This window comes from Corvus hawaiiensis, chromosome 7, assembly GCF_020740725.1.
Source record: "Corvus hawaiiensis isolate bCorHaw1 chromosome 7, bCorHaw1.pri.cur, whole genome shotgun sequence".
NCBI classification, from domain to species: domain Eukaryota; kingdom Metazoa; phylum Chordata; class Aves; order Passeriformes; family Corvidae; genus Corvus; species Corvus hawaiiensis.
Genome location: NC_063219.1, coordinates 6781448 through 6794438, shown reverse-complemented (window position 1 = coordinate 6794438; position 12991 = coordinate 6781448). Strand labels below are relative to the sequence as shown.

At 38.1% G+C, this 12991-nt stretch overlaps 1 long non-coding RNA gene across 4 annotated transcripts in view; it reads right to left on the bottom strand.

The window, feature by feature from the left end:
- Nucleotides 1-12991, bottom strand: part of LOC125328915 — a 36102-nt gene that overhangs the window by 11777 nt on the left and 11334 nt on the right. For 3 of the 4 annotated variants that reach the window (XR_007204951.1, XR_007204949.1, XR_007204950.1), the window contains 3 exons: nucleotides 9829-9873; nucleotides 6847-6898; nucleotides 520-640 (listed from right to left, as the gene is read on the bottom strand). This is a non-coding gene — a long non-coding RNA (uncharacterized LOC125328915). Of the gene's footprint in view, nucleotides 1-519; nucleotides 4053-6846; nucleotides 6899-9828; nucleotides 9874-12991 lie in introns of all 4 variants that reach the window. The other variant, XR_007204952.1, reaches the window with a different exon arrangement.

Below are 12991 nucleotides of genomic sequence, written 5' to 3'. Positions count from 1 at the left end.
AGAAATATTCTTCTAATTTAGATATTTGAGTTAGTTGCCAAATGGCAAAAAGGATAAATATCCTAGTTTCTCTTCTTTTTAAATACTTCCCTCAGGATCTCATTTGATCTTGGGGGTAATTTACTATTTTAAAAGTAGCAGGATTAAGCCTTTAGCTAGAAATGAAAGCAAAGTTACAGAGAGAAAGAATATGAGAAGGAATAATATATTAACATGGCAAATAATTTAGCCATTTTTCTGTTTGCATTTTAACCACTTCTTTAGAGCTAATTAAATCAGAACATTTAGCTGTACTTTTTATCAAGAAAATGGTTTTTTTAATCTGCCCTCTCTGAAATTATCAATTTGAAAGATTAGACTGTAAAAAAAACCCTGTGTATTTCATCCTGAAATGATCTTCAAGTTAAAATATAAGTCAGTGAGGGTACAATATAAACCAATACACTCTAAAGATACCAATTTGTGCCTTTTTAATTCACCGGGTAAAAAAAAAGAAAAAATAGAAATGTTTTAACTTACTTGGTTCAGAGGAAAAGTGATGGTTTGGTTCTTGCCATTTCTGAGATTCAGAAATTTCTAAATTTCACCTCAGGTATCTTCCAGACCATTTCTTCATTATTTCTTTCAGCTTTTCCAGTTTCTAATTTTCCACATAAAAATGTATTTTCATTTATAGATATGACATAAAGTGAACGTTTAAATAAAGTAACTGTAGATAGCAAGCACAAAATTTTAACAAGGGTAATTGACCAGTCAAACAAGCTCAGATTAACTGTGGAGTATTCAAAGTTTTATGTTCAAAGCAATGCTGGGAGAGGGGTGTTAGGACAATAGTGAGTATTAAACAAGGAACATAAATTAGGCGGTCCAATCTCAATTCGGTATTTGATATTTCTAACACAGAGGTATCAGGGTAAACATGGAAGCTTGTGCTTAACTAAAACATAGACAAGATGATTTATATGTCTTGTTCATCTCTATAGATACTTGATATTTTACAGTCATCAAAGCAAATGCTTCAGTCGTAGCAAACTGCTGAAAATTAGAATTTGAAATGTGAGATCCAGCACTGCCTTCTACATCAGCAAATTACATATATTATTTAAATGTATGTATATTTTTATGTAAGTGTTACCCACGCTACTGCTCTGTGGGTTTAACCTCATGTTTGCAAATCACACGACTGGCAGAGTTCGTAATCCCAAAATCACCAAGGACCCTAAAGCCTTGCAGTAGACTAACAGGGTAAGACACTGCCATAGAAATAAATAAATATATAATAAACCATGCAGAAGAATTTAAAACTTGAACTATATATATATTTGAACTTTTGTAAGGCTTAGAGCCAACTGAGCAGAATGTTAGCTGGCATGAATCCAGATGGTGCCCCAATTTCCTTAAGGAGACACCAGTGTCTAGCCTGGTGTATCCGTTATTATAAGAATAAAAAGAGGACAAATATTAAGTCCTATTAAAGTAACCCATATGGACCCCCCGAAGTGATAAAGTGAAACAGCACACAGTGTTCCTTCCATGTGCTAATTTGCAGCAGAAATTTCTGTTCACTCCCCTCTTTTCTAACAAGAACTATTTCTCTTTGTGACTGAGGGGAGTGCAGAGAGCAGAATAGTCCTGGAAATAGCAATTTAACCTCTTGCTGATTCAACAACAATTTAGCTAAACAAGTGGAGTCTTCAAATGCACTTATTTAAGAGGAAAAATGTTTCTCTTAAGCACTTATTGAAAGGTCTGGGGAAAACCATGTGTATTCTTACCATGGAAATCCCCCCCTTTACTCACATTAAGTGCTCCTCGCTCATCTCTGCAGAGATGATGTTCACATTGGACTAGAGGCTGATAAGATCTTTTTCATAAGAGATATTTTAATTACTTTACCAGATATAACATGTATAACATATTTATATTTTAAAGTATTTGTTTCGTTACCTATTTTTATAAAACATTTATTGCAATTATATTTGTCATAGAGCTCAAGAGAAAGTAGGAGGCGGGGAAACACGAGGGGTCAATGGAAAGGGAGAAGATTGAAATCCGTCTGATAGAAGTAAATGTAAGGGGAATAGAAGTTAATTTAGCCATCTGATATCTGGCCCAGATATGTGTAAATCAGGAGAGCAGAACTCCTTTCATAAAGGCACGAGGTTATTTCTTTAGACATGAAAGTGGTTAACAGGGCATATAATTTAAAAATCCTGCTTCCACAACAGATGGTTTTATTTACCCTGTTAGAAACTTGACATGGGGGAATCTTCCACTGGAAGCGCAGTTGTGTGTGCTGCAAAATAATCAGATCTGGGTCAAAAATCAGACTGCCCTAATACTTGGTGCCAATGTTTATATAAGATTGTCACAATCTGTCCAAAGCAGGAAAAGATCCAAATAATTAAATGTATTTAGTGTGTGATTTTTTCCCTCCGAAAATAATTGTGACCATGTCTCAAGTGAAACATCCATAAGGGAACAGGTTTCCAGTGCTGCTTTTTTCCATTTGGTACAGTGCTTGCAGTGTGACTTTCGCAACATCCTTTCTTGACATCAGCCTTCTGATAGGTTCTGGGAAATATGAAGCCATATAAAAATCAGGGTATGCTGAAGAGAGGCTTATGGATGGAAACACTGCAGAGCAGCTCTAGGAGACACTAGAAGGAAATGCTGGAAAACACTGCTCAATCCTCTTCAAATTTCCTTGCTAGTGAATGTCTCAGACCTAAGTACCAAGTCCTGCTCCTTGTTTTTCTGCCCAAGAATGCTGCTGATCAGTCTGACCAGAGGAAAAGTAAAAGGTGCTGTAGCACAAGGACACCCAAACAAGTAATTAAAGGAGAGCCTGGAAAATAGGAGGCAGCATCTCAGTACCCTGTGTTAGGTGATGGGACATAATGTTTTGTTTGGAGGAGAAGTGGCCTAAGTTAAAATGGAGATGTTTTTCCAGAGTCCATGGGCATCCTGTATGCATGACAGAGCTGCCAGGAGATGATACCCCTTTAAAAAATCCATTTCCTTCTAAATTCAGTAACTATCCATCCTGTTCATACAGTAAAGGATAAAAATGTGTGGTTAGCTTATGGATCTTGAGGGTTTGAGGATTTTTTTCCAAATTTGCCTAAAACCAGAAGCAGCTTCTAATGAAATTAAGGTCATTGACCAGTTCCAGTGTGATTTGCTATTAGCAGCAGTAGGACCAAACTCCCATAGTGGTTCAGTCATAAGCATAACCTAGACTATATTTTTCTGTTGTTTGCTTCAGAGAAAGGTCATTAGCACAACAAAACTACACTGGTCTGACTGGGCTTCTCACAGATCTTCCTTCAAACTGTGGAGCCAGAATGAGAGAACAACAGAAGTGGTAAATTAAAGATATTAATTAAAAACACAGAATTGGGATGCTGTTCAACATTACTAATTTCTGAATTATCATTAACCTAGAGCTGTTACTAATTTTAAGTAGGAATGAACCATACGAGAGTTTTATCAGTTCACTAACAACAAATTTTTTAAGGGAAGTGAAAAGAAGTGATACCAGCACTCATCTGCAGCTTCATTGTTACTGTACAAGAAACTGAAAAAGGGTGGCTCAATGGCAAGCTAGCAAAACTGTTTTATACAGACATTCACTGAACAGGACAATCAGGATCTTGGGGGTTTTCAGAAAAAGAAATGAGGACAATTTTAAATGCAGTTCTTTAAAAGTAAATGTATATTGCAAGGGCTGGAAAGCTGATTAATATTACTTTGGGTTTTATGGCTTGATTAGCTATAAATTCTGCAGTGCTGCTGCAACAGCAACACAAAATTGTATGTGGGTTTTTTTTTTTAATTGTGGCATTAATTTCTCTGAGTCTCTCATTTTTCTCATACTGAAAGTTTGTTGACTCGCTGATTTTCACACTGTTGGGTGTCCAAGCTGTGCCTGGCTCAACCGACCAAGCCTCGTATCTTGGCTCCATTAAACCGAGTGGCAAGCTGGCTGCAGAGGGAAGGGTTTCATGTGTTCACAGCAGATGTTCTAAATTGCCTCGAGGGCATTCGCACTGCAAAAACAGGAGAACACGACAAAGTCTACAATTTCTAACATATATACCAAGCAGCTGGAAGCTTCTCAGACTTTCCACGTGCTGTGGAGGTACTTTGCAACGTATCAATGTCAGAAGTTCCTACTTCAACATTTTCCATAATGATTTCCAAGGAAAGAGCTCTAGAAGTCAGGCAAATGCATGGGTTAGGTGCTGTGCAAATTGTGTGTCCTTTGACATAAACCAATTCCTTTGAAGTGTTAATTTGGAGAATTTTTCTTCTTACTCCCTAAGTTTAAAAGGCAGCTAAAGCACTCTGGTAATGATAAATTTTTGAGATAAGACAATGGATAACAAGGCTAAAACAGAATAGTCCTTTTCTTCTTTAATTTTGGGTATGGCGTAAATTTCTTCTTAGGAAGCCTTGGGGGCCACTAACAAAAAAATTTTTTTCTTTGGAGGAAATTTAATTTTAAAAAAAGAAGCAGACAAATCAATCAATGGATATTGTGGACAAAATACTTTGTACTTGCCTCCATCAAAACAAGTGGATGAAATTGGAGGGGGCAGGAGGAAAAAAGGGGGAAAGAAAGGAAAGAAGGAGACAGTATTTTTTCCCGTTTCTAACAACACCATGTATTTTACTTTTGAATTTTTTCCTGACCACAGTATTGTCTCCTCAAGGAAGTGAAGTTAGTTAAATTGCTCCTGTATGTGTTTTTTCTATTAATACCACTTGCAAGCAGCCTTCCTGCAGTTTGATTCTGTGTCTTTCCTTGGCCACATCTGCCAACTGTGTGAAAGCATATGTGCGAGATCAGTGACATTGAGGAAAGGCAGAACACTGACACCACGTTAATTCTCCGTGGCCAGGCTCTGTGGATGGTGTGTGGTGGGGCAGTGACCCTTCTCCCGGCAGTGGTCCCTTGGAAGGGCAGATGCTAGGCAGGGAGAGCTTGTCACAGCACCTGTGCAGACCGAAGGAACCTCTGCACATCTCAGTCTGCGATAACAGACTGCAATTTCTGCTTTACGGGCAGAAAATGGTTTTTGTTGAAAAAATTAATCAATGTGATTGTGCAGGTAGTCACAGAAATTACCATATTCTGAGGCTCATGAAACCTTTTGGGTTTGTTCAGAACAATAACTCCCATCACGTACCATTGCTACAGTGATAGCAAATTTATACTAGGTCCTACAACAGAGAGCATGGTTGTTTTCATGAGTTCTGTATCAAAACCATATGTCTTTGCTTGATTACATGGGTCTTTTCTGGACAATGATAAACAATTAATAAGTAAGAGCTTCAGTATTATCTCATTATCTCATTAATAGCTTTTTTCAAAAGCACAGAATTTTGTTAGATTTTAGCATTATGTCCACGCACATAAAAATTCAGAAGACAATTCGTTGACATAAAATCACTAACCTAACATCTGAAAGAGCCCTGTGGGAGGTGTGTGATGGTTTGAGATGTGCTTATAGTGATGGATAACTACTTCAGGCACCAGGCCTTCCAGGGTGAATTATTTTCAGAGAAGTCAGGGTTTGCAGAAGGTGAGGGTGGAAAGTCAGGTCCCTGTGAATGAGTTCATCTATCCTTGCTGGACACACTGTCCTACCTGCTGTGACTTTCCTCCAAAGAACTTTGCCTTGCCATGACCTGACCTCGGTCTGTTATTTAGACATCAAAACAGGCAGATATTTTCAGGTTGATACAGTTAATCCTACCAGCAATGTGTACCTGAGGCAAAACACCTGAGCTGTCTGTGGTGAACGGATGTGACAGTGAACACATCTGCCTGTTATTAGGGAGATCTGGAGACCCACAGGTGTAGGATTTTTTAGTTTAATGCATCATTAACAAGAAAAAAACTCTAATTTGAAACAGAGAAGACAAACATTAGAATTTTTTTCAATCATTTAAGTTACATAGTTCTCACTCAAGAAGCTTTGATCATGTATAATCCTGTTGAAAGGCTGACTTGTAATCAGCCTCACATACATTATGTTGCAATGCTGTAGCACTAGTGCATGACAGAACTTTATTTTCCATTAATTCATTCTTTTCTGGAAATATAAACACTCTATATGCTTAATATCCCTAAAAATGAATATTATTGCTTCTTAAAATTGCCTGTTAATGAGAATTTTGCTTGCTATTAAAGAAATCTGAGTGCCTGAGGACCATCTTCCAAATGCTGACGCACCTATTTTCAACACCAACAGTGCTGAACAATCAAAACAAAATCATCCCAGACACTGCTTTTAGTAAAAGAAACCATATTTTTTAACTGATCAAAATAGATGTTTACAGCATCAGTGAACCACAACTGATTTTAAAGTAGGTTTTCACTGAACTTATGAACAGTTTTGTATCTACTCCAGCGCAGCAGTGATGGCTGTGCAAAAACATCCATGCAACAGGCAGTTATTTTCTAAGGAAAAAGCCTGTTGTTCTAAGAAGGTGCCAAAAAACAAAAAAGGTAGGAAAGTCTGCACTGAGCTGAGTCATAAAATCCATGCAAATACAGGGCCAGGTAGAGCTGTTGGCACTTGCAGAAGAACCATTTCCCCAGGCAGGGATACTCTGACTGCAGGAGGGGGCTGAACACACACTGGTGTGTGGGAAAGGCTTCTACGAACCCCAGTCACATCCAGTGTACCTTACTCTGGCAGCAAAGAGCTTCTGTGTAGTAACAAATCACCTAATCAGGAATAACTGAAAGCGTAACTGTGCACTCCACAGAAAGAATGGAATTCATACTGTTATCAGTTTTACAGAATATTAACTAAATCTGGATTATCCTACCTGCAGTTTTTCATGTAGACTTGTAAGAGCAAGAGCTTCATGCAGTCAGAATCTGAAAGGAAATAGTTACCCAGAGTTGTTGATACAAATCTTGTGTTTCAGGATTAAAAACCCTTCTTCCCAGTTTTGCAAACTTAAAGCATTACAGGAGAAACAGAACAATTCCTTATCTTACTTTCACACATAAGTAAGGGCTTCTGATAGCTTTTGGTGACTGATATTATACACGTGGAAGCTGGATTTAAAGCTTAGCACAGTTTGAATATCTGGATTTTTTTCTTTCTATTTTCTGCTTTTTTTTTTCCTGTGCTGGGAAGCAGGGAGGGGAATCCCTTCAGTTTATTCTAGATATAAGTGTTAAACTTCAGCGTATTTTGGAAAATCTTAAATTTACACAGAATGTGGCACTGATGAAGGAAATAGCTGAATAGCCTGTTTAAAAATGCTAAGATTATTTCTGTGTAGCAACAGTGAAAGAGAAAACATTTCCCCAAACTTCTAGGTCTAGTGTCTGCTTTTTGTAGCTGCTTATAGATCTGTGATAAATTCTTTGGCTTACTATTAAATCTTAATCCCATCTGCATTTGTGTTTAATTTTTGGCTGGCACTAATAATGTAAAGAACATTTCCCTGCCCATGGCAGGGGGTTTGGAACTAGATGATCTTTAAGGTCCTTCCAACCCAAATTATTCTGTGATTCTAATGTAAAAAAAGGTTTACAAAATTAATGATTCTGTGTTTTTCATCATATTGGAGAAAGAGATCATATTTATAGGGGTATACTCAAACATAAAATATGGATAAATAATCTTGATCAGAAATCATATTTTCATTCTATTCTAGTAGGATACAGGAATATCACATCAAAAATCTTTCATTTTGTACTTCTGATATCCTGTGGTGGTGTTCTGAGGGAGCTAGAGAGCTATTGGCAGTCGTGGGTGTATTTGTGATTGTTCCATTCTAATTCTGTGTTGACGTGGAAAAATAAAAGAAAGACAGAAATTAAGTTTAGGGGGAAAAAAGAGTTTGCCTCCACTCAGTTCTAAGTAGAGATATATTGACACCACAAAACCTTCTTTTGTGGCAGTAGGTGTAGTCACTGATGGAAAGGTGTCCTTACTGGACAGCCGGAAAAGGAAGCCATGGACTGAGTGGGTCTGACTGATGATTTGAGACAACACCTCCAAAGGGACCACTGCTGTTTCCAGCTGAAGCATCTAAGCAGGCAGGTACCCCCTACTGCCCTGGTCCATGCAGTGTTATCTTTTGTCTCCAGGGCTGTCCAACTGACATGCCTCCTATGTAATGTTAATTGTGACGAGGGGCAAGGGGAGAGGGTGAGATAAAAAACCCTCTGCATTTATCACTTGATAATGCATTTTAACCATTTGGCAGCATATTAGGATACCTTTTTTTCCCAGCCACTTGCATTTGTTTTGTAAAAAAGCTTTCTATTCTTAAAGCAATACTGGGTAAAAGAACAGAAGTAAAAAACTTTTTGAAATTCACTCGTCTAAATGCAAAAATAATCCGTCTGAGAAATAAATATTTTGCAAGCAAATATATAATTTAATTTCCTTCTACCAAAAACTGCTGAAGGTATTGCACATAACTAATTAGTGCCCACAAGAAAGGAGAACTTTTTGATTTTGTTTATTCTGATTCCCATGGTGCTGACATAGTTGTTTGTCTGAGAGAGGAAGCTGACAAAACATAAGTGATATTAAAGAAAACAATGCTTTCTATATTATTATTTATACTGAAAATAAGGTGAAAGTAATGCAACATAAAATTATGTGGCTTTTTAAAAAATAGTTCACTGAGGATGCATTTGTAATGATACATCCTGGGTTTTTGCACAGCCAGTGAAGTTTTATATCAAACATCTCATAATGCACCTATTGGAGAGGCCCAAGTATCATTTAGGAAACCCTATATATTCCCAGCATACCGCTGAGAATAGTGTAAATAAATACTTTCTTTCCTGGGTTAATTTCCAGCATATCTGTTTTTAGGAACCGTGCACTTCTTCATTATGTATAAATACTTATTTTTTCCCTACAGGCAATCACCACATAACACATAGAGGCTGCAAACCATAACTATACATAAATAAATAGTCCCACAAGGACTTTCTACAGAGACTGTATTTTCTGATATTCAAAAACATATTCTCCTGCTCTTTTGTTAGATGTCTAATTTCATTTTCACCTAAAAGTATAGGAGAAGGAACCAAGCCAGATCCTCACACATTAGGAAACCCATACATGCCCACAGTACATGGAATTATTGGCTCAGAAAGTCATTAGAAAGGTGTCCAGCCACTAACTTTTCATTTGTTGTATCAGGATTTGATGCCAATCCATATGTATCAGGCATGAACTGTAACATCAGAGTAACCTTCTTTACTGCACTGCTTAATAGTGTCCTCAATACCACAAGGTTAGTTCATACACTGAACCAAGAAAAATACATCAGTTCAGTGTTAGAAAAATTTTCTTAGATTTGAAGAACCAAGCCAAGAATTTTGTTTTATTTCAATGGAAAAAGTGTTGTTTTGGACTTTGTACAGTTACGGCCACAAATGGATGCATGATATAAACTACAGACATCAAGGAGGGAAGACAAACCCCGCATGAAAAGAGTTTACAATTGCTTCGCTTGTCTGCTATACTGGTGTCTAGAATAAAGATGAAGTACCAATTGTAAAAGACTTAAAAATCTTGAAAGAATGAGGAGGTATAGTTTTCCCTGGCACCTGGAGCCCTGTTTCTAAGGGTAAGGAAATTGAAATCTGTCTGCTGAGTTCTGTCCTCGTAAACCTGGTTGCCTAATAGCATCCTGTAGGCCCGTGACATGGTAATAAGCTGGAACCTCAGATTAAAAATGTGTACAATATGAGGAGAGACTATACAAATTGAAATTCCATCATTTTAAAATATTTGAGGAAGAAGGCAGTGGTGTAATTAAAGTACTTACATTTTTGAATAGGATAAATGAGGTCAACTCAAGTTGCTATGTGCACTGCAAAAAACAAAAAAATGAATGTTAGTTAAATAAATAAACATGCAGCAGGTGTTTCTAACTACTTTTTCATGCACAGAGTTATAGTGAAATAGTAGCTGTATCAAACACAGGAAAAATTAGCTCATTCAACAAAGAATTAAAAAGAAAAGACACAAGCAATAGGCTATAGATAAGGAACCTGGAAGTATTATTTTTAGATGCCTGAATTATAGCCATTAAAAAAATTCTTTTCCAGCTCTCACTCTGCCTTTAGTTCCTATAAATTAGTAACACACATTCCGACAGAAATAGAACTATGTTGCACACTCGCCTCTGAAAACAGAGGTGAAACACATCTTCCGAGCCACACAAATAAATCCAGGCTCTCAATATCCCGACTCTAGTAACAGTCTGTGAAAGCAGGTGTTTGTTTCGAGCATTCCTGTTTATTTTACACTAAAGTCATATAATGCCATTAATGCCCACTTACAAAAATTTAGAAGACTAGACAAAGTCTTCTTCAGAAGTGATGGCAGTTTTCATGGAACAGTGTAATTTTCAGGACAGAAGAAAGAAGACATCAGTGCTTTAATGACAGAGTAGGTATTGAGATTAAATGCAACAGCTCAGCAAAGCTGGCCTAGATTTCAAAAGAACAGCTCACAAACTAAGATTTTAAGAGTAGAGTGGACTTTCCTTGACTTCTCCACTGTCCCTGCACAACACAGCAGGACATGTTCCCTTTGGCTCACATACCCCACTTTGTACATCTACTACCCAACAGATACACTAAACAACAAGTTCAGCAAATACTAAACATCAAACACTATTCAGTAACTTTTTTCCCATTTTACCTAACCATAAGTCAGCCTTTTCCATGCAATTAGGTCATGTAAGAAAGGAAGCAATGCCAACAGCAGCTGCTTTATGTAACTCACTTCAGATATTTCCCAAGGGGAAGAATTTTGCCAGTCATATTTCACAGAATAAATGGTGGTGCTTTTTCCAGGAGTTTGAGCCCTGTGGTCAGACACCCATGTTGTAGCATTGCCTCTGTCATTGCTGGCTTTCTATATCATATGCAGCACTGCTGAAATACCGAGACCTTTCAAATGACAACTCCCTAGAGTCCTCTTCTGAAGGACTCCTCTTTCCCAAGATTAGTGATGGTGTTCTGACATGCAGAGCACTTGGCATACACATAGTGCATATATTAACATACACGCCAAAAGAAAAATTCAAACTATTCAATAAAAATTAAGTTCTTAAACTTTCCAACTTTCCAGTTTTCCCTCAGAGGGGCAAGTCAAGATGTTCTGTTGCCTGAAGGAGACCAAGAGCATCACTGTGATTTTTTAGTTTTATTCCTCTAAACAATCCCTATCTGACGCATCTTAAAAGTCATTTCAAACAAAACCTGAATACCCGAAGGCAGAGCTGAACTTCTGTGTCAGAGAGCTCTCTCAGGCCATGCCCTCACACAGTACTAACTACACTCCTCAGGCAGCTCCTGTGTCACCAAAGAGCAAGTATTTCTTCAGTGTGTGATTGATACCTGGCCCAGAACATTTCACCTCAGCATAACTCCATCCTTGGAGATACTCATAAGTCATCTGGGGATGGTTGGAAGAGACAACCACCAGAGGTACCTTCAGGCTCAACCATTCTGCCATTCAGTAAGGGCTTAATAGGGTTTAACAGGCTGCATGAAGCACTTTATACTGGATTTCCACCCACAGATTATACGTTTCTTCATTTATCAGGGCCTTAACTTGTGTCTTTTTTCTCCATTCGAATCTTCAGAGTGCACCCGGGCTGTCTGCAAGGCACATCTGGGTTGTATGAATGAAACTATCAAGCACATAGAGACCATCTCCAGTTTACAATTCCGTATATGGAGCTAGGTACCTTGACTCCTTGAGTGATAATTTTCAAGTTATTATTCTGATGGATATTATTCTTCAGGTTTCTTTGTGAGAGTTTTTTCATGTGCAAGCAATTTCCCTTTATTTGCTAATTTTATTTTAAATTGCTGAGAACAGCAGGAAGCCAAACAAGAATAAAGGTCCAGTGGTACCTTCGCCTACATTTGGACAAGCTGATTATGTGCCATCTGACCCCTAAATGGGATCTTTTTCTAGCACTCCAGAAGAATAAGAAAGTCTCCCCTTTGCCTACCAAAACAACTCTGTGAACAAGGATTTCACCTTAAACCTTAAAGATCATCTCATTTAAACTCCCCTGCCTTGGGCAGGGACACCTTTAACTAGACCAGGTTGCTTAGAGCTGCATCCAGCCTGACCTTGAACACTTCCAGAGATGAGGCATCTGCAACGTGCTGTAGGTGTGAGCCCCCCACTTTTGGCTGCCCCCCTCGTGTTGCATTTTGGGGACACAGAGCAATGTCACCTCTCTGGTACAGCTTGGCAGAGCAACCAGCAGGTCAGCACACCCCGAGCAGGCAGGTTTTGAATACAGGAAAGTGAACATGAGGGCCAAAGGAGAGCCATGGACTAGCAGGGATTTTTTTGCAGGCTCCAAAATGTTCCTGTTCAGATAAAAATGGTAACACTGGCACTGTTTTCTTGCCCCGAAGTAGCTGATTTCATCTAAATGTTACACAGTCCTAGAGGAATTGGAAGGGTGAAAGCAGGAGGCAACTTTAAAAAGGGAAGATTTTGTATTTTCAGGGCAGGGTTTATCTCTTTGTTCTACACCATTAATTATACAAATCATGCATCTGATCTGACAGTTTGATATGCTTTGCATCTTAGGTGAATCTTTTTCCTGGGAGGGAGGAAAGAGAAATTAAAAACTTGCCAGGGTTAAGACTCAGGAGGAGACCTCCCTTGTCAGGATATTATTATATTTTTTTAAAGTCTATACAGTTGCTGAACACAATTTTCAAAGCAAAAATTTTTGTCTAAAACTCAGATCCTTAAACCCACAATACAGAAACTTAAATAAGAAGCTTGATGTAATGCCGAGCAGCCAGTAATCCCAGGAATGCCAGAGAACTGCTGAATGCTGTGCAGGCTGAAAAATCAAGCCAGCAAACTGCAGATACTACGTTTTCAGGTTTTCATGAAGATATAGTTGTTGAAAATTCCCTGATTAGCTGGAGAATAGAGCTGTG